Source organism: Hyperolius riggenbachi, chromosome 5 (genome assembly GCF_040937935.1).
Source record: "Hyperolius riggenbachi isolate aHypRig1 chromosome 5, aHypRig1.pri, whole genome shotgun sequence".
Classification (NCBI taxonomy): domain Eukaryota; kingdom Metazoa; phylum Chordata; class Amphibia; order Anura; family Hyperoliidae; genus Hyperolius; species Hyperolius riggenbachi.
The window spans coordinates 78999694-79025810 of NC_090650.1; the positions used below are offsets into that span (position 1 = coordinate 78999694).

The 26117-nt window shown below is 43.8% G+C and overlaps 1 long non-coding RNA gene across 1 annotated transcript in view; it reads left to right on the top strand.

Annotated features, from left to right (window-relative positions):
- Positions 1 to 11784: 11784 nt before the first annotated feature.
- LOC137519647 (uncharacterized) overlaps positions 11785 to 26117 on the top strand; it is a 131925-nt gene continuing 117592 nt past the window's right edge. The window contains exons 1-2 of the long non-coding RNA XR_011021063.1: positions 11785 to 11922; positions 23247 to 23350. This is a non-coding gene — a long non-coding RNA (uncharacterized lncRNA). The remainder of the gene's footprint in view (positions 11923 to 23246; positions 23351 to 26117) is intronic.

Sequence of the window (26117 nt, forward strand, 5' to 3'; positions counted from 1 at the left end):
CAGCGCGTGCGTCCATCTGTTTTTTGGGTCTGGCGTTCTGTAACGATCGTTGTAACACAGAGAGGATCTGATTACCGGTGATCTGCAGAATCACTGGGAATACAGATATATACCAGATTATAGATGATCTGCAGTATCACCGATAATCCGATATACCAGCTAACCTCTGGACACCTAGTACAGACATGGCTATGGGTAAGTTTAAGAATAGCAATAGCAGGAATTAATATAAATATTAATATTAATTCATGCCTTGCACTAATGAGGAGTAATAACAACAGCAGGATATATATTGAATTAGCATGGCTCATACAAAAGGTAATGCTAGGTATGTGTCAAATGAAAACCAATTCAAAGTGTAACCCTCATACAATATCATTAGACAGAGTGCCATGGGCGGCACTACACTGGAACATGCTGGGGCACTGGCCCTACCTGAGAATCACTTTGCCATGTCCTTTGCCACCGATGCACAGCCCAAACTTGGCCGAAAATAGGAAGTACTTCTTGCATTAGCTTCTATTGAGACCTGAAAGATAACTGTAACGATCGGTGTAACACAGAGAGGATCTGATTACAGGTGATCTGCAGAATCACTGGGAATACAGATATATACCAGATTATAGATGATCTGCAGTATCACCGATAATCCGATATACCAGCTAACCTCTGGACACCTGAGTGGAATGAGAGTGTTTGGTGCAAACAGTAATATAAAGAGGACTGAGCCTCAGAGCAGTAAGGAGTTCTGCCCAATTCCTTCTGGACTCTCCCGGAGGGAGGAGTCAGGCTGAGAGAAGGAACGACAGAAGGAGAGTGACACTCAAGAGGGAGTGTCACTATCAGGACTGGGAACCGCCTCTAACAGTAAGGTCGGTTCTCGAGGTCGGACAAGCCAGGTCGTAAACACACGGACAGATAAAGTACAGATTCAGAAGGCAGAGGCGAAGTCTAAAGTACAGGCAGGGTTCGGCAACAGGGTATCAGAAATATCAAGGTACAAAATCAGAAGGCAGATGCAGAGTCTAAGGACGAGCCGGGATTCGGCAACAGAGTATCAGAAAGACAAAGTACAGGATCAGAGTTCAGGAGAATGGTCAGGCAGGCAGAAGGTCATAACAGATAATCACAATCAAACTAGTACTTTAAACTATCAACAAATCTAGCTAAGTGTAGGATTACAGCTCCAGCTGGTCCCGGCACACTTTCGGATCTGACTCAGGTCTGCGTGCTACCATGTAATGATCGCAACGCCAGACAACCAGCAACTGAACAGCCAGCAGTATATATACACAGCCACTCTCCAGCCCCTCCCTAAGTGCTGGACCAATGAGAGGGCTCAGAATCTGGCTGTTATATAAGCTTTGCCTCTGTGCGTGCGCGCGTGTCACTCTGAATCTTGGTGGACTATCAGTCCCAGCCACACCAGTACTGTCTTGCAATGTATCCATTGAACCGAGCGTCACTACACCAGCGGCGGCTTCCCCACGCTCAGCCCCCTTGTCAGGGATACTGCTATGCGGCAAGTTTGCCGCCTCTAATGCGGGTTCCGCCGCTTCCAATACGGATTCCGCCATTCCCAATGCGGATTCCGCCGCTTTGCTTATGCGGCATGCAGCGGTTTTTCCGCGTTGTGACGCCATGCTGGACGCGGAAACAGCAGAACCTACCCCCAGCCTCACCCTGAGAGACGGCGGCTTTTCCGTGTTTCCTCACAATAACATTTAGGTGGAGTGACCCTTTTACTTCTCTACAAAACAAACACTTTTTGCAGGTACTGTCCAAATTAATTTCACTGTAATGGAGTTTGAGGTATTGGCCTCAATTCACTAAGCTTATCTCCTGTCTTTAATAACTCGTCTGAGCTGTTTCTACAGTTATCACTATGGTGATAACTGTAGAAACAGCTCAGAAGAGTTATTAAAAACAGGAGATAAGCTTAGTGAATAGGGGCCAATGTTTGTCAGCCCAGGGGGATGATGGGGTGATATTTTGTAATCATTCATGCATTTGCACTGTACATGGCAAGCATCTTGCGAGATGCGATGCTGGCACAGCTGTGATGTGACCAGTGCAGTTTCTAGGCTAAAATGCACCCAGGGCGAGTGTGTAAAAATTGCACCCCCCCAAGCAAGGTATGGGTGCCCGCAGTATAGGTTAGCCAGGTCTAGTTGCACTTAGTATAGGTCCCCCCAGTATAGGTAGCCAAGAATAGGTACCCCAGTATAGGTAGCCAGGCATAGGTGAGCCAGTATAGTTGCCCCCGCTATAGGTTAGCCAGGTAGGTGCCTCCAGTATAGGTAGCCAGTATAGTTGCCCCCAGTATAGGTTAGATAGGCAGGCACCCCCGGTATAAATTAGATAGGTAGGTGCCCCAGTACAGGTTAGCTAGGTGAGTGCCTCTAATATAGGTAGCCAGAATAGTTACCCCCAGCATAGGTTAGATAGGTAGGTGCCCCCCAGTATAGGTTAGATGGGTAGCTGCCCCCCAGTATAGGTTAGATTAGGTAGGTGCCCCCCAGTATAGGTTAGATTAGGTAGCTTCCCCCCAGTATAGGTTAGATTAGGTAGCTGCCCCCCAGTATAGGTTAGATTAGGTAGGTGCCCCCCAGCGTAGGTTAGATTAAGTAGGTGCCCCCCAGTGTAGGTTAGATTAGGTAGGTGCCCCCCAGTATAGGTTAGATAGGTAGCTGCCCCCCAGCGTAGGTTAGATTAGGTAGGTGCCCCCCAGCGTAGGTTAAATTAGGTAGGTGCCCCCCAGGGTAGGTTAGATTAGGTAGCTGCCCCCCACCATAGGTTAGATTAGGTAGGTGCCCTCCAGTGTAGGTTAGATAGGTAGGTGCCCCCCAGCGTAGGTTAGATTAGGTAGCTGCCCCCCAGTATAGGTTAGATTAGGTAGGTGCCCCCCAGGGTAGGTTAGATTAGGTAGGTGCCCCCCAGTGTAGGTTAGATTAGGTAGGTGCCCCCCAGTATAGGTTAGATAGGTAGCTGCCCCCCATCGTAGGTTAGATTAGGTAGCTGCCCCCCAGTGTAGGTTAGATTAGGTAGGTGCCCCCCCAGGGTAGGTTAGATAGGTAGCTGTCCCCCATAATGGAGGGGGGAGCCAGAGCCACGGGGAGGGCAGCCTGACCTCTCCCTCCCTCTCCTGGGCCGCCCTCCGTGCTCCCCCCTCAGATGCAGAGCGCAGCAGAACCCAGGGAGGGAGTGCTGTATACAACATACCTCCCTGCGTTCCAAGCGCTGTTCTCTCGCCGCCGGTCTCTTCCTCTCTGCCGCCTATACGATGATACACATGCTGGTTCCGGCTAAACAGGAACCAGCGTGTGTATCATCGTATAGGCGGCAGAGAGGAAGAGACCGGCTGTTTGTGTCTCCCCTTTAGTGAATTTGCACCCCAATCACCCAATGACCGTCTGTGGTAGGTTTGAGGCCTCTGCCACTAAGTACAGCAGCAGTTTAAATATTCCCCTTGAAAATCAATGGGTGAATTTTGATTGGCTGCTGTAGGCTCCACCCACTTTCCTGAATCTTAATCTCACCCAGTGACCAACTGTACCAAGTGTGAAAACCCTGCGCTTAACAAGAATGACTGCAGTTTACATTTTCCCATTTAAAATGAACGGCTGAAATTTGATTGGCTGTTTTATGCTCTTCCCACTTGCCCTGAATTTGTAACTTCGGTCACCAAGTGAACAACTGTGCCACCAACTCTGGCTTTATTATTGTTAAAATGGCAGCCTTTTACATTTTTTTCCATTGACGTGAATGGGTGAAATCTGATTGGCTGTTTGTGGTTCTGCCCACGTGTACAGGGGGGCAGGGAGGGAATGTGAGAAAACCAGAACATATCTTCCCAGGTAGTAAGGGATCTCTATACCAAGTTTCGTTAAAATTGGTAAAGAAAAAACACACAAACGCGCACACACACAATTTTATATAAATAGATGCAACACATTTTTCAGTAGAAAAATACATATATTTACACGGATCTGTACATCAGTCCTGAAAGAGGGACAATAAAGGAAGGAAGAAAGAGAGACAGAGGGATTTGGCTCTCAAAAGGTGCCCGTTAATGGTACAATTTTTTCATCAGATGCAATCTTTCGACTTTTTTACAAACGTAAGTAATCGGAAGGTAATTCTCGACTGTTCTCATAAATGGGTCAATTAGGCCATGTTCTCTCTTCAGATACAATCGTTAAATCCAACTGTTGGATCCATTAAATTTTCTGTTCCAATCGAGCTAAGAGTCATTTTGCCTTGATTTTTTGCCACACACTGCACCATTTTCTGTACAATTCGTTCATAAAAAAAGTGCGTGGAAAAATTGCATCTGATGTAAAAATTGTACTGTTAAATGGGCACCAGAGGGGCTGTCGCTACAAAAGAGGGACAACTGGGAGCTATGGCTGCATGATGCATTTCAAAGCAGCATGCCTACCACACAGCTCCTCCCCCATGAAAGGCTTTATTTTTATGTCATTCTATTGCATTTACATGTAGCACTTGTACTATTAGGCCTCGTTCACATCAGGGTCGTTTCTGTGCCCTTTTCACAGTGCATTGCGCGTGCGTTTTCCAAACGATATGATTTTCTTATGTAATTGAATGCGCCTGGTTCACGTCTATGCGCTGCGCTGATGTCCGTTACAAAAACGTGGTGTTGCATGCATTTCTGTGCATTGAGCTGTAAAGCGCACATCACTGCAAGTGAATGGGTGCGCTTTTTTCACGCATAGAGGCACGTGCGTTTTTTACTCCTAATTGAAAAAAAATTTCAAATGAAAACAGATCTTTATTGACAACTGCTACTGCTACAATAGGCAAAACATTCTGAAAAAAACTCCTTCAAGCGCATGTAAACGCGTGGGTCCGCTTAAAAAAAACACACGGCAACGAACTGAAATGTGCACCAATGCATGCGTTTTTTTTTTATCATGCGCTTTAACACATTTCTAAACGCACCCAATGTGAACGAGGCCTTAGCACCATTTCCACATGTGGGGCAGTAATGCGTTTTGAGCATAAGTAGGGAGGTCCAAGAGTGCTTGCTGAGTGCCTTTCTCATCCCTCCCAACTTTTTGAGATGAGAAAAAGGGACACTTAAGCCACGCCCCTGCCATGCCCCTACCACGCCTCTAGTCATGCACACCATAAAGATTTCATAAGACAAATATGTTGCTTTATAGTTCAAACCACACTGGTCCTTTCTATCCTGGTTCATTTTCCTTCATATTAACATTTTAAAATTAATAATATATCAATTTAAAGGATGGGAATAAAGTTTAGGGTCAAATAAACACATTTGTTAGTAGAGAGATATATATTTACATAGAAAGAGGGACAACGTCCTGAAAGAGGGACAAAAGAGGGTGAAAGAGGGACAGGGCTCCCAAAAAGGGACTGTCCCTCTGAAAAAGGGACAGTTGGGAGCTATGCCTTTCTGGTCATCTGCTCTTTCTGAGCACTTAAAGAAAAAAGCTGCCATTCACTTGCATTAAAATCATTTACCGCATTTTTAATGCCAGTGAATGGGAGTTTTTTTTTTTTTTAATAACGCTCAGAAAGCGGAGATGACCAGAAAAGCGCTCAGCAAGCGCTCTTGGTGTTTCTCAGCCCATACTGTGATCAAATAATTTGCCTGACAGGCTCTCTTCCCCTAGTATAGCCTCTGTCACTTACCCATTTTTAATCATGATAAAAAGTTAAGTTTTATTCACATAATCTCTCCTAATACATAGTTAATGTGTTATATCTGTGAGATCTCTCAGGTTTGCAGAAGTGTTTGAGGTTTTATTTTTCATCCAGTTCTGACTTTAGGTGTTTTAGCCTCTCCAAGATGTCCTCTACATTGAATTCCAATGCACTGTGTCCTACACAAAATGGCTGCTGCTGGGCAGTGTTTATGTGATGGGAGTGTTTGTGCTCTAGTGTTTGCAGTAACAGGAAGCAGGGGGGAGCTTGGGAGATACATGCAGGGGACAGAGAAGTGAGGCTGGGACAGAGAATCTGCTGCAATCCTCATTAGATTAGGGTGCTAGCTCTGTACAGAGCAGAGTGGGTGACTGCAGAGTGCAGACAGGGTGCAGTACAGCAATATAAAGAGAGATTTCATTACTAGAATGTAGATTTTTGATTGATGAAGCATCACAGCAGCTCTCTCAGAAATGCAGGCACAGACCATGTGCAGCCTGGTTAACTGATTTTGTGAAGTGTTAGGAGACTAATTAGTTGTTTCTTTTTATGTTTAGAGCCAGGCTGTGTTGTGAGGATTGCTAGCAGAAGAATTGTGTGTATAGGTAGGATAGAGAGAGCAATGTATAATGATTATTCTGTAATCCTGCTTAGTGGACCTGAGCAAAGCTGCCATTAGCATCTGAGTCTGAGCATGTTCCACCCTCTCCTCACTATAAGGCCTCTTGCACACTGCATGCATTTCAGATTCCGATTCCGCTTTTTAATCTGTTTTTACATCCGATTCTGATTCAGATTTTTAATCTTAACTGCATGCTGCGTTTTTTGATCCGTTTTTCTGTTGAATGTATTCAAGGAAAATCGGAAACGGAATCGGAATCGGAAAACGGATTTGCAGTGTGCAGGGAGCCTAACTCTGTTGCTAATACAAGATGCTTCTCATCCATCGCTCTCCTGAAGGATTTCACTATTCTCACTGTAAAAGAATCCAAATCCTTCAGGCCTAGTTCACAGTGCTCAGCTGCATTGCAGAATATTTCTACATGTCAACTCACTGCCCATACAATCCTATGGACCTGTTTACAGTACTGCATGACTCCCAACTGTCTTTTGGGAAGACAGTCCCTCTTTGGGAACCAAATAACACTGTCCCTCTTTCTTCCTCAATTGTCCCTCTTTCAAGACTGATGTACAGATCTATGTTAATATACATATATATTTGTACCAAAAAAATATCTTTAAAGCGGTATCGTCACCATAAAAATCACATTTCAACAGCAACTGGTATGTGTATTAAGTGATAAAGATGCTAATCCTGCATTCAAAACTTTCTGCTGTTATGATTTGGAGTTATCACATACTTAAGGAACACTGGCCCTTTAGTAGTCGTGCCAAAGAATTGCATGCTGGGGGTTCTTTTTATCTATAATTTATTCCTCCTCTTTCCTTTATTTCCCTGCCAGCTTCTTATCTGAAACCTAATCCCCTACTCGTTTGTGTTTACAAGCAAGGCTGAGGCGACTCAGCGATTGGAGGAGACAAGAAAAAAAGTAAAGGGCAGAAATGACATCACGAGTTAGCCTTAACTGTGGGCAAAATACATGGCCCCACCAGGAACAGAATTCTCGTAATTTACTATATAACATACACTGAAATCAAAACGTGGACAGTATAATACATGTGTTATGTAAGTAGATCAAGTATTTATCTACTTATATATGTGTTTTTTTTCCCCCTGGCATAGTATGGCTGATCCTAATGCTTTAAAGTGGAACTTCAATAAAAATAACATAATGAAAAAAGTGCTTAATTTTTACAATAATTATTTAAAAATGGTTTAGTTAATGTTTGCCCATTATAAAATAGTTCCTCTCCCTGATTTACATTCTGACAGTTAAAGGGGCACTACAGCGAAAAACTGTAAAATTTTAAATATGTGCAAACATATACAAATAAGTACATTTTTTCCCGAGTAAAATGAGCCATAAATTACTTTTCTCCTATGTTGCTGTCACTCACAGTAGGTAGTAGAAATCTGACAGAAGCGACAGGTTTTGGACTAGTCCATCTCTTTATAGGGGACTAGCTGATTGCCCGGCGTTGCCCGGGAATATATTTGGCTGGTGTCGGCTCCACCCACTTTTTCTAACCCTAACAATTAATCAATGACCAAGTTTGTGAGCTTTGTGGTCTTTGGCATCAATAATTTGTATTGAAATGAAAAAATCTGATGGGTTGTTTGTGGCTCCACCCCCTTTTCTGAATTTGAACCCCAGTCACCCAATGACCAACTGTACCAGGTTTGAGGCCAGTGCCATTAACAGTGCAAGAATGGTAGCAATTAAATATTCCACTTGAAAAGCAATAGGTGAAGCTTTATACACTATTGTAGTCTCCACCCACTTTTCTGAATATTAATCCCATTCACTGAGTGAGCAACTGTGCAAAGTTTAAGAGCCCTCCAATTAACAGTGTAAGAATGGCTGCAGTTTACATTTTCCCAGTGAAATTTGTATTTGTCTCCACCCACTGATGACCCGGCATTGCCCGGGTATGTATTTGACATGTGTTGGTTCCGCCCACTTCTTCTAACCCTAACGCACAAACACTCAATGACCAAGTTTGTGAGCTTTGGGGTCTTTAGCATCAATAATTTTTATATTCCCATAGAAATTAAACAAATCAGATTGGCTGTTTGTGGCTCTGCCCCTCTCCAGCATTTGAACCCCAGTCACCCAATGACCAACTGTAGCAGGTTTGAGGCATCTGCTATTACCTGTGTAAAAATGGCAGCAATTTAAATATTCCCCTTGAAAATCGACAGGTGAATTTTGATTGGCTATTATATGCTCCACCCACTTCCCTGAATATTAATCTCAGTTACCCAGTGACCATCTGGGCAAAGTTTGGGAACCCTGCCATTAACAGTGTAAGAAGGCCTGCAGTCTACATTTTCCCAGTGAAATTTGGTTTTGGCTCTGCCTTCTTTTTGTCACCTGGACATACAGTCACTCAATGACCAAGTTTATGAGCTTTGGGGTCCTTGGCATCAATAATTTGTATTTTCCAAGAAATGAAACTGTTTGTGGCTCTGTCCCCTTTTCTGAATTTGAACCCCAATGACTAACTGTACCAGGTTTGAGGCTTGTGCCATTAACAGTGCAAGAATGGCAGCAACTTTAATATTCCCCTTGAAAATCAACAGGTGATTTTGATTGGCTTGTTTAGGCTCCACCCACTATTATGAATATTAATCCCAGTCACCCAGTAACCAATTGTGCAAAGTTTGAGAACCCTGCCATTAACAGTGAAGAAGGGCTGCAGTTTACAATTTCCCAGAAAATCTGTTTTGACTCCACCCACTTTTTGTAACCTTGACACACAGTCAGTACTCAATGACCAAGTTTGTGAGCTTTTGGGTTCCTGGCATCAAAATTGTGTGAATGGAAGCAGTTTATCAAAAAAAAGCAAATCTGATTGGATTTTTGTGGCTCCACCCCTTTAGTGAATTTGAACCACAGTCACTTGATGATCGACTGTAGCAGGTTTGAGGCCTCTGCCATTAACAGTGTAAGAATGACAGCAGTTTCAATATTCCCCTTGAAAATCAATAGGTAAATTTTGATTGGCTCTTGTAGGCTCCACCTACTTTTCCGTATATTAATCCTAGTCCCCCAGTGACCAACTGTGTCAAGTTTGAGAACCCTGCCATTAACAGTGTAAGAATAGCTGCAATTTATATTTTCCCATGCAAAAAGTTGTTTTTGGCTCTGCCCACTAACCTTGACATACAGTCACTCACTGACCAAGTTTATGAGCTTTGTGGTCTTTGGCATCAATAAGTTGCATGTTACCATTGAAATGAAACAAATCTGATTGGCTGTTTTTGGCCCACTCCCTTTTCAGAATTTAAACCCCAGTCTCCCAGTGACTGACTGTACCAGATTTAAGGCCTCTGCCATTAAGAGTGTATGAACAGCAGCAATGTAAATATTCCCCTTTAAAATCAAAAGGTAAATTTTGATTGGCTGTTGTAGGCTACACCCACTTTCCTGAATATTAGTCCCAGTCACCCAGTGGCCAACTGTGTCAAGTTTGAGAACCCTGCCAATAACAGAATGGCTGAAATCAATTTAAAAAAATCTGATTGGCTGTTTGTGGCTGCACCCACTTTAGTGAATTTGGACCCCAGTCACCCAATAACTGACTATCAGGTTTGAGACCTCTGCCATTAAAGGATTCCACAGCTGAATAAACAGATAACTCCAGTGTGTGGTGGGTCAAAAGTACATACTGTGACCTCCTCCTGCCCCCTCCGTCTGCCGCTGTTCGTGCACTATTCATGCCGGTGTCCCGGCGACTTGCTTGACCCTTGACCCTTGACCTGGACATATTTCTTCCCTCTTCACTTCTGGCCGGCGCATAGCTTTCGGCTCAGAAGCACGCTGTCCTCTCCGTCTAATCTGGGCTGCGTGTGCGCTCCATTACACCAAGCGTCACATGATTAGCATGTGACGCTTGGTGTATTGGAACACACACGCAGCCCAGATTAGACGGAGTGAAATGTAATGTAAATGTTCCCCCTTGAAAATCAATAGGTACATTTTGATTGGCTGTTTTTAGGCTCCACCCACATTTCTGAATATTATTCCCAGTCACCCAGTGGCCAATTGTGTCAAGTTTGGGAACCCTGCCATGTAAAAAATTAAGTTGTTGGTGCCGCACAATTTTTCTAACCTTGACATACAGTCACTGTATCAAGTTTATCAGCTTTGGGGTCCTTGGTATCAATACTTTGTATATTCCCATTGAAAAAGAAACAAATATGATTAGCTGTTTGTGGCTCTGCCCCCTTTCTGATTTTGAACCCTAATCACCCAGTGACCGACTGTACCAGGTTTGAGGCATCTGCTATTAACAGTATAAGAATGGTAGCAGCTTAAATATTCCCTTTGAAAATCGAAAGGTGAATTTCTATTGGCTGTTGTAGGCTCCACCTACCTTCCAAATTCTTAATCTCATTCACCCAGTGACCAACTGTGCAAAGTTTGAGAACCCTGCCATTAACGGTGTAAGAATGCCTACAGTTTATATTTTCTTAGTCAAATTTGTTTTTGGCTCCGCCCACTTTTTGTAACCTGGACACACAGTCACTCAATGACCAAGTTTGTGAGCTTTCAGGTTCCTGGCATCAAAAATGTGTGAATGGAAGCAGTTTATCCACCAAGGAAATCTAATTGGCTGTTTGTGGCCCTGCCCCTTTACTGAATTTGGACCCCAGTTACCCAAAGACAGACTGTAGGAAGTTTGAAGCCTCTGCCATTAACAGTGTAAAGCTGGCCACTAACGGTCCAATTTCTAGCGAAAAATCGTTCGATCGATCAGAAATTCTGATCGGACGAAAAATCGTTCACTACACCATCAACTAACCAATCTTTGCTTCCTATCTATCACGACCACCAAAAAATCCAAATTTTCGTTCGACGAAAATTCATTCGGGCGACATTATTTTCACTCGTTCATAATCGATTGTGTCCACCAATGGAGATTATTTACAACCAATCCGATCAGAATTTCTGATCGCTCGAACGATTTTTCGCTAGAAATTGGACCGTTAGTGGCCAGCTTTATGGCAGCAGTTTACATTTTCCCATTGAAAATGAACGGCTAAAATTTGATTGGCTGTTTTATACTCCGCCCACTTTTCCTAGATTTGTAACCTCAGTCACCAAGTGACCAACTGTGCCAAGTGTGGGGACTCTGACTTGACTACTGGCAGAATGGCAGCCTTTTCCATTTTTTCCATTGACTAGAATGGGGGAAATCTGATTTGCTGTTTGTAGCTCCGCCCATGTGTGCAGGGGGGACCCGAGACCCCCAGAACATATCATCCCCGGTAGTAAGGGATCTGTGTACCAAGTTTCGTTCAAATCGGTCAAGCCGTTTTCGCGTGATCGCGGCACATACACACATACACACACACATACATCCGATTTTATATATATAGAGATTCTCAGGGATATATTTATTTTCAAAAGCACTTAGTGAATGGCAGTTGCTCTGTCCAACTGCTAAAAAACTGTAGCGAGCAGAGAAGCTGGCCAGCATCATTGTTTAAATTATTTTTCAGAAATATCTTTATAAAGAATAAAAGCCTTGCTGAGAATCCCCTATGAGAGATGGACTAGTCCAAAACCTTCCACTCCTGTCTCATTTCTACTGCCAACTGTAAGTGACAGCATTATAGGAGAAAAGTAATTTATGGCTCATTTTACTCTGGAAAAAAATGTACTTCTTATTTGTATATGTTTGCACATATTTTAAATTTTACAGTTTTTCGCTGTAGTGCCCCTTCAACACATGTTGACATTTTTACTGCTGGCAGGTAATGTCTGTGGAAAGAGGTGATGCATTTTTGGCAGTTGGAAATAGCTGTTATTTCCCGCAATGCAACAAGGCTCCCACAGTGTGATGTAAGCACCCTGGTGCTGACATCACACTGTGGGAGGGGTTTCATAGCAATATCAGCAATATAGCTGAGGGGTTTCATAGCAGCCATACAGAGCCACCTGATGATCCGTTAGAGAAAAGGTAAAGATTTCTCATGGGAAAGGGGGTATCAGCTACTGATCGGGATGAAGTTTAATCCTTGGTTACAGTTTCTCTAACTGATTCTAAACTTTATTTCCATCAATTAAATTGATATATATTTTCAAATGTTAAAATGAACAAAAACTGAATGATTATAAAAAGGACCCCTGTGGTTTGAATGATTTTTACTGACTTCATTGGGATATGCATGGTGAGAGGCTTAATGAGGTGTGGATAGAGGTGTGAAGGGGTGTGACTTAAAGTGTCAGACTTCATTATCTGAAAAAGTTGGGAGGTATGGTACTGAGTTGTAACTGACCGCCTTATTCTATAACTTCAATAGTAGTACAGAGGCGCCAACAGGGTAAAAACAATATTTCTTTAAAATGGATAAAATGAAGTGGGTAGCAGTGGACTTACCCCTTCAAAACAGATACAAAAAATTGCTGTTTTAAGCAAAAATCAGATTATTTACATACTCCGAACAAGGTGCAACGCGTTTCGTGGGTATATCCCACTTCCTCAGATAAATAGGAGCATATCACCAATGCGGTCCGGTACATAGCCTGGCGCCTCTCACTTGCTACATGCAGGCTTTCTTTAATGTCTGTGACCAGTATCCATTGCAGTCCACACTCATAACGCATGGGTTATGCAACTGACCACTGTGAACCTAGCCTGGCAGCATATGTATTCTTTTAGATTCTCATCTATGACTAGGGGCTGTATGTTGGGGAAATTATTGTGGCTTAGCTGCCTCTCTGCCACATGGCGAGTCACCCACCTTCCCTCTGTCAGCTCGCTGATGTCCGTGTTCCACCGCCATCTTGGACATAACTGTGTCCCTTCCTTCTCCCGGTCTGCAAAAAATGCGGCTAATTTCAGGCGTATCAGGCACTGGCTTCTCACCCTTTTTGTTGACCTTGGATTTCCTCATTCCCTCATCTAGCAGGTGTTAGGCTGTGGGATCACTTTATCATGCTGCTGATTTTGTGAGGCCCCGAGACTCCCTCATGATAAGCCCCTCCCCATGGGAAGCTAAATAACTCATCTGTATGTGTTTGTGATGTAGGAGGAAACTGGAATGGCCAGAGAAAACCCATGCAGACAAAGGTAGAACATGTATTCTCCAGGCAGATATTTCACTGAGGGAGGGATCACAATTGCATCTTTGGGAATCACGGATGATTCCCTGCAAGCATTTTGCTGAACAATTGTGCAATTTGCAGAGCATTTAACTACTTTTTGGTACTGTAGCCCTTGATTTTTATTGAAAACTGGTTGCGTTGTGCAGAAAACTGGTGCAGGTTGTATCTTTTTTTTTTTGTTTATTCAATGCACAATCCACACATATGCCTCCAGAAAATGCAGCAGCACCATAGATTATTATGATATGCAATTCCGCAGTTTAGAAAGTACAGTACAGTGTCCTCAGAGAAGCTCACAATTGAATTCCTACCATAGTATTGTATATACAGAGGCGACAATCAAGAATAAAAAATATTGAAAACTGTTTAAAACGGGGGGGGGGGGGGGGGGGGGGAGGGGGTACTGGTGGACTTACCTCCCCATAGATGACAACAGCAACGTATCATAAAAATAATTCTAATGTTTCTTACTCCAACAAAAGTTTGCAATACGTTTCACGGGTCACACGCCCGCTTCCTCAGGCAAGGTATACAAAGGAGCAAATAAAATAAAAAAAACTTTTAGGGCCCGTTTCCACTATAGCGTTGCGGAATCGCCGGCGAATCACCGCAGGCAAATCGCATGCGGGTGCGATTCCGCATGCGTTTTTTGCCGCGATTTCGCATGCGATTTCGCATAGGTAAGGCTGTATGCGAAATTAACCATGTCACTGCCTGTGTAAATTAACATTAATACCTATGCGAAATCGCATGCGAAATCGCGGCAAAAAAACGCATGGGGAAAACGCATGCAATTTCCCTATTAAATACATTGCGTGCGATTCACCTGCATTCCACACGCAGGCGAATTCTGAGGGCCCTACCCTGCAGATTTTTCCTGCACAGAAAAACGTGCGTGGAAACGCACAAGTGGAAACAGTCCCATCCACTTGTACTGACTGTGCGAATCCGCATGCGGGCAGCGCATGCGGATTCGCGATAGTGGAAACGGGCCCTTAAAAAGAAAAGTATTACACTATGAGAACCTACTAGACTTCATCACAGTGGAATTCAGCTTAAAATTGCACATTTGATTACCAACTTCAGCCTACAGTGTTGTTCACCTTATGCATCCGAGCAACTTTCACCTTCCATTGATTCACCAATAACTTTATAACTACTTATCACAATTAATTGATCTATGTCTTGTTTTTTCCACTACTAATTAGGCTTTCTTTGGGTGGTACATTTTGCTAAGAATTATTTTTTCTAAATCCATTTTAACAGGAAGATTAAGAAAGAAATGGAAAGAAAATCATTATTTCTCAGATTTTGGCCATTATAGTTTTAAAGAGAACCCGAGGTGGGATTTAATTATGTTACTGGGGCACAGAGGCTGGTTCTGCACACTAAGACCAGCCTCTGTTGCCCCATGGTGTGCCTCCATGTCCCCCCTGCGCGCCGCTACACCCCCGCAGTGCTGGCGACACGCAGCGTGTCGCCAGCACAATGTTTACCTAAGCGCTGTCTGTCAGCGCCGCTCCCCCGCCTCCTCAGTGTTAGAACCTATTCTATATCACCTTGCTTCGACACCATTAACTTCTTACAGTTGCGTCTCACAGACTGTGAGACCACTTGACTCTCACCACAGCAAGCAGGAGATAGACTTTTCTCAGGCTTCTTCAACGTTTACGGAGTTTATTCAGGAAACAGAAATACAGATAGATACATTCATCATATCCTAGCCACGCCAATCTTCATGTTGCGTTACAAGCTTCTTGATTAGACTTCCTGCTGAAGTCAATCAGGTACCTTCTTCCTTACTACGTTACACTAGACTACCTATGTACAGCATACATTATATCAGATTACATATAGAATGGAAATACTTAGAGGTTCCAGTCAGCCTTTAGATCTAGTGGGAAAGTCAGAAGCATAGTGAGCTCTGAGCGCCCACCTAGGTTTTTAATACCGACTAGGAAAGAGTTAAACGTGACATCATATTCACCATCCCCTAGACCCGACTATTGGATGAGCCCCATCGTGGTGTCATAATACCCACCCACTCGATTAATATTTAATGTCACCTTTCCTTTACTTACTGGAATGTGGATATTTAGTAAATATGGCTGATGTTTATTGTTCCAGTGGCGTACAAGCTGAGGTCAGTGAGACCTGCGGCCTTGTCCATAGAACAGCTTCTTGGTATGTTCTAGTTCTGCTGACAGAACTGCAGATTTTCTCTCTCAGAGAAAATCCCTTAAAGGGCAGGTCTGCCCCTCAAGCCTTTTTGACTAACTCAGTCCAAATAACTGAGGCCTACTTAAATTATAACAATCCCCCCTAAAAAGGCTTGACCCGCAGATCCCAGCTTCTGAACCTACCAGTACCTGGTTTCTTTCTTTATGTTTCGCTTTTCGATGTTCGTGCTCACACACCTTCTCTGCTCTCGGTGGTTACCCCTTGAAGAGAGAGAGCCCGACCTCTTGGTCTTCCTGTAACCAGGCTCTCTGGGGAGGCCCTACTTCTAAGTCCCTCTATTCCACATGCTCAGCATTTGCGTCACTTGCGTATCACTCGCAAACTTGCATGACCACAGAAAAGTGAAACTCGTTTGTTTGTTACTCAATGGAGCAGTGCCAGGTGCCTTCTAAAAGAGCGCCTTTATACAATCAGCTCATCGGTACTGCTAAACCTATACCCGTAACCCTGTATATCCCTTAATTTAAAAATATTGGTTCATGAGATTGTTTATGAGGCACCAATCTCTGGACCAGGTTAATTTGTTTTACGTAATTTTAACACACAACCTCACCTGGATAATGATGCCTAAAGTTGTCATCCCCATCCAGACGACCAGTGGGTGTGGGAAGAACCTTTGAACTGCAGAGGCCCAGTCCGAGTGTCCCTGGAACATCACCGGAAACCTTTCCCACCAGGTCAGACTGGAGCTCACCTGCTTATTTTTGTGTTCTACCTAAAATTAAAATCACCTGGATCAAGGTGAAATCTTACCTCTAACTTAGTGTACTGTTTGTTTAACCTTTGTAACAAAATGTGGTCGTCTTGGATCAAACCCTGTTCCCCTTTGACCCATGTCATGTTCTCTTTTAGGACGGGAACTACCAGTGAAACTTTGACCTTAAGAGTTCTCTTAACAATTTGAGAAATAACGTCATCAAACCTGGATGACTGGATCCATATGGGATCTCCGCTCCCCCAATATGTTCCCCTTGACAGATCCCCCTTATTGGAACAATTATGAAAATGTACCTTGAATGTGTCCTTAGACATGATGCTAAAACAAACCTTTCCTTCAGCCACCGGAACTATCGGTTTGGCTTCAGGGTGGATCTTTTGAATGGTAGCCTCGCATTCTGCGTTATTGAGCCTGCAGGCTTCTTCACTAAATTTGACTTGCCCCGGCAAACACAGGTACCTCTGTGAGAATTGCCCGCATGAGGACAACTCTACTCGTTTCACCTCCCCGTCTAGCACCAAAAAAGGTTGACCTCTCAGGTCCTGGTGTAAGACATGGGTTGAGGTGGGAACTAAGGAAGTGGCGGTGCCTAAAGGAATGTTGCACCGTTTCCATTTGTTCACCCAAACATCTCGAAGCTTCCATGCAAAAGATCCTTCTCCAGAAAAATCGATATACCTCCCCTTGTCCAATCTCAGTTGCACAGGATCTTTTAGCCTCTCCCTGACAAAATATGCCCCCAACTGTCCTGATTGGACCTCTTCCCCCCTTATGTCCTGAGGCACAATATGTACCTGAGGTTGGGAAGACTGTACTCTCTGCAATCTTTCAATTAAGAGTACCTCTTCACTTACCCAACTAGCCTGAGGATAAGCGGCTGCATATGGACTGTGTACTATAGTCCCCTGTGGTGACCCGTGTAGTGTGAATGGGGTTCCCTGTGTTGGCTTTCCCTCCCTCGGGACCGCTCTCCCCACCCTCTTTGTCACCTGGAAATGTGGCTTGATCTCGATTTTTACTTCTTGTTTCGAGAACCACCAACCCTCGGCTTTCCAGCCTTTACGTGTGTATAGTTGTTTCAGAGGCACTCTCTGTTGGTAGTTCCAGAGGGTGATGTTGTCCCCTGCGTTTCTCTGGTAGGAGAATTGACGCCTCCTGCTCGTTCCTCTCCAATCTGGAACCATCTCACTCTGCATAACCAAGACAAGGTACCCCTGAATCACACACTCCACCTTTTGCATGTACCCATTGTACTGCAATGTACCTTTTAACCAAACTTTGGATCGGTGCATCGATTCTGGGAGTGTGGCATTCAATAGCAGATTTACACTGCCATTTAATTCCCACTGCCCGCACACCTGACCCTTCAGACCTTTCACCCACATTGTGCCATGAAATTTGTTTTCTCCTGGCACAAGTGCTCTTTTCCTCCATCCCTGCTTGGTCCATCTGTGCCTAGCGGAGGGAGGTGTGAAAGGATCAGTACCTTGGTCACCAAACATTAACATGCTTGGGCCTTGCATTCTCATTAACCCCTTATTATACATGAGAATGTCCTCTCTTCGTTCTCCTAGGACGAAATGGCAACATAGGATCACCATCAGCACGGTACTCTTCATTATAAAAGCACCACCTTGGGAAAGAAAAACATTAGCAATTTGCACTATGCTTTGCTCAGTCAGTTTTTTTAGACGTTTTCCGATCTCAGGAATCTCGTGTTTTAGTCTCTTTCCAATTTCAGGAATCTCGTGTTTTAGTCTCTTTCCAATTTCAGGAATCTCGTTGTTCTCCAACCTCAGATTGGCATCTGGAACCTTTCGCTTATCCGACTGACATCTCCATCTTTGCTGCCAGCACTGCAGCTGTCTCAAGTCCATAGTGCCAAACTCCTGAAATCGAAATACAAACAAATCAATTCTTATTAATGATTTGGGATTCGCCCTGCGGCTTGTACTCTGTACACTTTAACTTGATCAATATATGCCGTAATTGATCTCGTTGCTTTATGGTTCTCATGAACTCTGTTTACTCTTATTGGTAGATTGGAGTTACAACCTCTCTCCCCTACCTAAGTACTATCCTCAGTACTCACCTGTTTAAAATATGCTCCCGCGGACTTCACCTTTGGAAGCTCTCGCCTCATTGCAAGCGCTCACCACACCCCCCCCCTTCTGTACATACGCGGCCGTCGTATGCACAGAGTATGGATGCCACACACCTGTTGCTGCTTTGCAGGTGAGCCTGCAATGCTCTTACTCATTTTCGCATTTACTTACCTAGAACTTCATTGCGATACCAGCTCTGCTAGAAGTTCTGTGTGTTGTACTCTCTGACCAATGTTTGCCGCGCCACTCCCCTCATACTACCAAAAAAAACGGTCGCCTCCCTGTAGGAAGGAGCACTCTGCACTTAAACTACACAGGGTGCAGGGCTAAGCATTCCAGCGTCAAATGCCTGTATACAGATCCCTGAATGCCCACTTGGTAGGTAGTCACATGGCAAACACCGTCCTGATACACCGTCACTCTGTACATGGCAATTCTTTCAATTGCCACATGAACTGCTGTCAGTTCTTGTTCTTTGTGCTACAATTGATAGGAGCTGGAAAAAAACATATTTGACCAATCAGTGGACGAAAAAAACGCACAAAAAACAGCCCCAGCCCAGCATAGACCTCTTAGTCAAGCTCTGGCCCTGTCCACGACAAAAACCGGAAAAAAACGTTACCGCTCTGCAGGAGCGGCGACGGAAACCCGGATTGGTCAACTCCCTCTTTTTCAACTCCGGCACCCCCTTGCTGCACTGTCCCCCCTTTTCTCTATTGGGAACTCATGCTGCAACACCCATTAAGGTGCCCCACTTACAGGAATAATCCCATAAGCAACTCAGTACAGACCCTTTCCTGATCTGCGCTGTTCCTTGTCTCCCTGCACCTAGCTGGGAAACATTTCCTATCCGTGACCATGCTAGTCTTACAGTAATAGCTTGGTGCACGTATACTGGCATTCCTTTCCCTGGACTCAGGCTATGGGGAAATATTCTGAAATCCGAGACACTCAGTAGAATGTCTCTGTATTTCTACCCCCCTCCCTTTCAGCTGCTCTGCCCGGAGCCGCGAGCACAGCCTGACGTGACGTGGATCCCCCAGCCCCTCCTCCCCCCTGCCATGACGTGTGGGAGCCATGACTCTTGGGGGCGGGCCCTCTCCACTACCGCCATTTTGAGTCCTGGACTGCCAGCTAAGATGGCTGCTCCCATAGCAACCTCTCGATCCTATAAACCTTAGGAGAAAAAACAAACTCAAACAGAACAAACATTTCATGCATAGTTACACAGCATCGATATACAGTGCAGAACATCAGCATTCTGTCACATACCCTCACGAATGCCTGCAAACCTGAGAAAAACAAACCCCACGTCTCAGCTGTAATCCGAACTTCAATCAGACATAAGGATCCCCAGAGACTTATGAATCTCTCTCTCTCTATCACAGACATAACTCTAAAACCACTTTAACTGTTATCATCCCAGCTAGAACTTCTTCTGAGACATTTATCAGCCGGAGCTCGCTACACAACCTAAAACAGATGCAGACATTGAAAAACATGTTAGCAGCACTGACTGGAACGAGAGAAGCCTACTTATCTCTCTACGCTTTCCACTACGGACAGAGAGGAAAAAAAACACACTGATCGGGCTCAGGAAAAAAACGCCAGCTCACCGAAGGAAAAAAACTTACTTCTAAGTTTTCCAACTGTCTCACACTCCCTCTTCTGTCTACTCGCTCGAAAGCCGCCCCCCTCCTCGTCTGCGGGGCGCTCTCTGCTAGACTAAAACACCGCTGGCCTCCCTCCAAGCTGTCCTCCCCCTACGCAGACAGCTTCTCTGAGAAAACGAAAAAAAACAAAACACAGCAAATACCACCAGCAGAAAAAAAACATGCCTGTGACAAATGTGGATGTAACCACATTCTAAACCGTAACATACATTACAGAAACATTAAAGCCCGTACTATATACGCTTTACACCGAAGGTAAAAAAAAAAATACGCAGACACCAAACTGCAATTAACACAGAATGTACACATCAACAACTCCTTGCACAATAAAGATAATGCAATATAACAACGTAAATCATACATGCCTGATCTGCGGATTCTTCGCAATTCATCAGCTTTTCCGCAACTGTTCTCCGCGAAACTGAATGGACACCGGAACTTTCTGGGGGGGCTCCCACTCCCTCCACAGCGGATCGACCTCTCGCAGCATGTTGCCAGCTGGCCATCAGAGGGTTCCTTCTGATCCAATGTAGGCTGTGAACTGCAGGGCACATGCAGTCAAAGTTAAACGTCCAAGAGTTTCGCCGCTGATTCCTCGAATTGCAGCCCGTGTGCTCGGCTCCCGCACACATCCCACACCACTTATCAGGTTGATAAGCTTTTCCAGTCTGCGTCTATTCCGCTTGTTTTGCTGTGGAATATCTTGAAAACTTCTTCGGCCCCCCGGCCCCTGTCTGCTTGTTCTGCTAGACAGTGTGTAATCAGGGTTTAATCGGCACCATTGTTAGAACCTATTCTATATCACCTTGCTTCGACACCATTAACTTCTTACAGTTGCGTCTCACAGACTGTGAGACCACTTGACTCTCACCACAGCAAGCAGGAGATAGACTTTTCTCAGGCTTCTTCAATGTTTACGGAGTTTATTCAGGAAACAGAAATACAGATAGATACATTCATCATATCTTAGCAACGCCAATCTTCATGATGCGTTACAAGCTTCTTAATTAGACTTCCTGCTGAAGTCAATCAGGTACCTTCTTCCTAACTATGTTACACTACGTTACACTAGACTACCTATGTACAGCATACATTATATCAGATTACATATAGAATGGAAATACTTAGAGGTTCCAGTCAGCCTTTAGATCTAGTGGGAAAGTCAGAAGCATAGTGAGCTCTGAGCGCCCACCTAGGTTTTTAATACCGACTAGGAAAGAGTTAAACGTGACATCATATTCACCATCCCCTAGACCCGACTATTGGATGAGCCCCATCGTGGTGTTATAATACCCACCCACTCGATTAATATTTAATGTCACCTTTCCTTTACTTACTGGAATGTGGATATTTAGTAAATATGGCTGATGTTTATTGTTCCAGTGGCGTACAAGCTGAGGTCAGTGAGACCTGTGGCCTTGTCCATAGAACAGCTTCTTGGTATGTTCTAGTTCTGCTGACAGAACTGCAGATTTTCTCTCTCAGAGAAAATCCCTTAAAGGGCAGGTCTGCCCCTCAAGCCTTTTTGACTAACTCAGTCCAAATAACTGAGGCCTACTTAAATTATAACACTCAGCATCGGCGCTACCCGCCCGTGTCCCTTCCCTCCCGCTGATAGGAGGGAAGTGACGCGGGCGGGTAGCGCCGATGCGGGGGAGCGGCGCTGACAGACAGCGCTTAGGTAAACATTGTGCTGGCGATGCGCTGTGTGTCGCCAGCACTGCGGGGGCTATAGCGGCACGCAGGGGGGACATGGAGGCACTCCATGGGGCAATAGAGGCTGGTCTTAGTGTGCACAACCAGCCTCTGTGCCCCAGTAACATAATTAAATCCCACCTCGGGTTCTCTTTAAATTAATATATGCTACCGTAATTAAAACTCATGTATTTTATTTGCCCATTTGTCCCGGTTATTACACCGTTCAAAAATATTGCACATTAGACTATTGCAGATTAAGGGAGCTTGTTCACACTACAAGAGCTAGTGATTTTGAAAAGCTCTTGCTAATGAAATGCTATGGAGGATTTTTACGAAATCACATTGCTCCAGTTTGAACACACGCATAGGATAGCAGTACGCCGTGGACCATGTGTCCATGATTGACAGTGGCGTTTTACGCAGGCGCAGTAAAGATGACCTCGAGGTCGGCCTAAACAGCGTACGGGGAGCCCGGGATGGTGGCGGAGAGCAGAGCGATCAGCGTGGGACATTCGGCTGCAAGGGGCTGGAGTAAAGCTGATTTTTCATTTTTTAGGGTGAGGTTTCCTTTAAAAAAAAATTCCACTTCAAGAGCTCCTCCTCCCAGTTTACAACAAATATATACAGTGTGTATGTATATATATATATATATATATATATATATATATATATATATATATATATATATATATATATATATATATATATGTATATATATATATATATATATACTGTATATCATGAGGGTATATTACTACTATATTAGCAAATAAGGGCTTGTAATTTCCTGAATTTCCTGGATACAAAAAGTCCAAAACAGAGAAAATACATTTATTTCCAAATAATATATTGTCGTCATACATTTTACTAGGAACAAAATTTAAGATTTGTAATAACCAAGACTAATGGACAAATAAAATGTGTCGTTTTATTTAGTAGCATTGCTTATTTTAAAACTATAGGGTAAATAAGAAATAATGTATTTTTTTCTTATTTTTCCCTATAAAATGCATAGAAAATAAAGCAATTACTGAAAACACACAACCCCCTCAAAAAGCCTAATTTGTGGCAAAAATAACCAGATTATGGATCATTCACGTGTGGGAAGCATTGATAAAGTTATGGCCAAATGAATAGGTGGAGCGCTGACAGGTTACAATGGCCCTTGGAGGTAGGGGTAAAATGGGCTGTAGGCTGAAGTGGTGAAATGTATGCGCGCAGCGGGGTAATACATTGGAACGGTGGTTGCTATAGGAACCGGGTATGACATCACACGTGACTTGATTAATGTTTTATAGTGCTTATTTGCAGTGTCTCAAGAGTCCCAGAGGAAAACTATATAAACTATTGATCTTCTTATCTTTCCTCTGCTCTTTAGCTACGTACTCGCCTTCCAACGGGTCCAGCGACATCGCCTTGACAAGGGTCATTAAGTGATGCCTCTTCCTGCTCGTTACGATATACGATGAGCGCGAATGGGAAGTAAGTGATTGCAGTACTTTGTTGGATTTGTTGAGAATTTTAAAGATCAGATCCTCCACTGTGTCCATCGCTTAATGACACGCCAAAGACAGCAGTGATTTTCATTTTTTTGCGCATCCCCCCCTTCCGGTGCTCCACTGCATGCTACAATTTTGTGCAAAGCGATTCTGCAAGCGCTTTTGCAGAGCGATTCAGGAAGTGAACTCTTTTACCCAGAAAACAATAAATACAATGCATTGATTCTTAAAATTGCGAACGCAATAAACACACAAACCGATTTTGTGAGCATTTAGCGCTCTTCCTATACCTTCCATTAGACCAAAATCGCCCCAAAAATGATACAGGGACCGTTTTGCGGAGCGCAAAGTAGATGTAACGCGCTGATATGAACCCTCTCTTAGAGATTCATTGCACAAGCGCTTTGTAGGTGATTTTGAAAATTAAGAAATTCATGAGAGATGTAGAGGACTATAAACGTGGGGACATCTTTAATTTAAGTGGCCAAAAATATGGCCTAAGGAGAGGGAAAGGCAGAAGGGTCGGCTGGGGTAACACCTCTGAGGAATCAGCCGGGGAGTCTTCAGGACAAGAAAGTGGGGGGTCTGGAAAATCAGGGATCCTTAAAAAACCAGGGAAGAATAGCAATAGATATAAAAAATAAAAATAGGAAGAAAAATAGAAAAAGGCCCCAAAAGAATGGGATTAATGGCAATAATGACAATGAGGAATTCAGTGAAAATGATGATTTTTTAGACATAGAAGAAGAGGTAAGCGGGGTAAGAAGAGAAGGCATGCAAACTCGGGGGAATCAGGCGAGAGCCAGCGGTTGCTCCAGGTAACAAATGAAAGCCTTGATGTGATTAACTTGACAGACATACCCCTAAGTGAGCCGCAAATTAGCGTTTTACAACATGGCCTATCTTTTTGCCCTAGACAAGCTAATTGTGAATTTGAAACGTACAAAGATATTCAACTTTTCCTAAGACGTGTTCTTCTAAAAAGAATGTATGCCACCACTCCTGCAGATGCCCAACTCGATAGCCAGGAAGCCGAATTCGATATTGTAAAAATTGATCTGAGTGACCTTCTCTATGAGGTAGAGTATGGAGAACCTCCCCCCGCTTTGCATACTAGTTTACGCCCTAAATCTAATTTTATGCCTGCACTGAGTAGCAATAAATACACAGCTATGTTTATGGATTTAGTGGCACAAGATTTAAAATTGATCAATTGGAAGAAAAGAGGAGGTGACAATTTGAGTAGTTTGGAAAGGAAAGCTTTGGATGAGCTACAAAATAATAAGGGAATAGAAATCAAGAGAAGTGACAAGGGTGGTAATGTAGTGGTAATGAGTAAGGATATGTATGAAAAAGAAGTAAGACGATTATTGAGTGACAAATTAACCTATGAAAGGATCTATAGAAACCCATTTAAAGAACTGATAGATAAAATTAATGACAAAATAATTTGGGGCTACCTTGATGGTATCCTGCTGGAGAGAGAGATGAAGTTTCTAAAAGTAGATATATATACAATCCCTACTTTTTACATATTGCCAAAAACCCACAAGAATATAACCAATCCTCCTGGTCGACCGATATTGTCAGGTAACGGGGGTCCTCTTGAGAAGGTGGCTCAGTTTGTGGAGTTTAAAATTAAAGATATAGTACAAAAATTGCCATCTTTTGTGATGGATACAAAGGCTGTGTTGGCTGCGATCGACGGTGTGCATCTGGAGGAGGGCTGGCTTTTGGTAGGCCTGGACGTGGAGTCCTTATTCACGTCCATTCCTCACCAAAAAGGTTTGGAAGCCCTGGGCTATTACTTGGAAAAGAAATATGGTGAACAACAGGGCCACTCTGATTTTGTTGCTGATATGATGAGGCTGGTATTAGACCATAATTATTTTGAATTTAAAGGAGAGCTGTATAGACAGAAAAGGGGCGTGGCTATGGGGGCGGCGTGCTCCCCGTCCTACGCCTGCCTACACCTCGGCTTCTGGGAGAGGTTCGTGGTTGGGGGCATGCGTGGGTACCGGGAGCACGTCGCCCTCTGGCTAAGATATGTGGACGACATTTTTGTCGTCTGGAAGGGCACTGAGAGCCAACTTCACGAATTTGTGGGAGAGTTAAACAACGAGAGAAACATCTTCCTGACCTATACATTTAGTAATGCTGAGATTTCCTTTTTGGATTTAAGAATTAAAAAGATGGGGGGCTCCCTGGTCACGAGCACATTCCGCAAGGATACTGCAGGGAATACTCTTTTGGCTGCAAAAAGTGCACACCTGCCAGCGCAAAAATGGGCTGTACCAATAGGACAATTTATGCGACTGCGTCGCAATTGTAGTGATATTGAAGACTTCAAAATAGAAGCAGGGGACCTCAGAACTAGATTGCTGGCTAGAGGGTATCCAAAACACATTATTAATAGAGCCTATTACAAAGCCCTTTCTAAGAGGCGTACTGAATTACTATCAAATAAGTCAATTACTAAAGGGAGTGGTACTCACCCAGATGTCGTTAGAGTAGTGACTACCTATGGATCTCATTATAATGAGGTCAGGGATATACTTTCAAAACATTGGCACTTGTTAAATAGGGACCGGATTATCAAGGATTTAGTGGGTGATTACCCCCACATAGCGGCAAGACGTGGCAGAAACCTGTCGGATGTGCTGGTGAGTAGCAAGTTTAAGCCCAGGAATCGACCAGAAAATGTGATTAGAAATAAAAAGGGGATGTTTCGCTGCTGTAACTGTCCTATG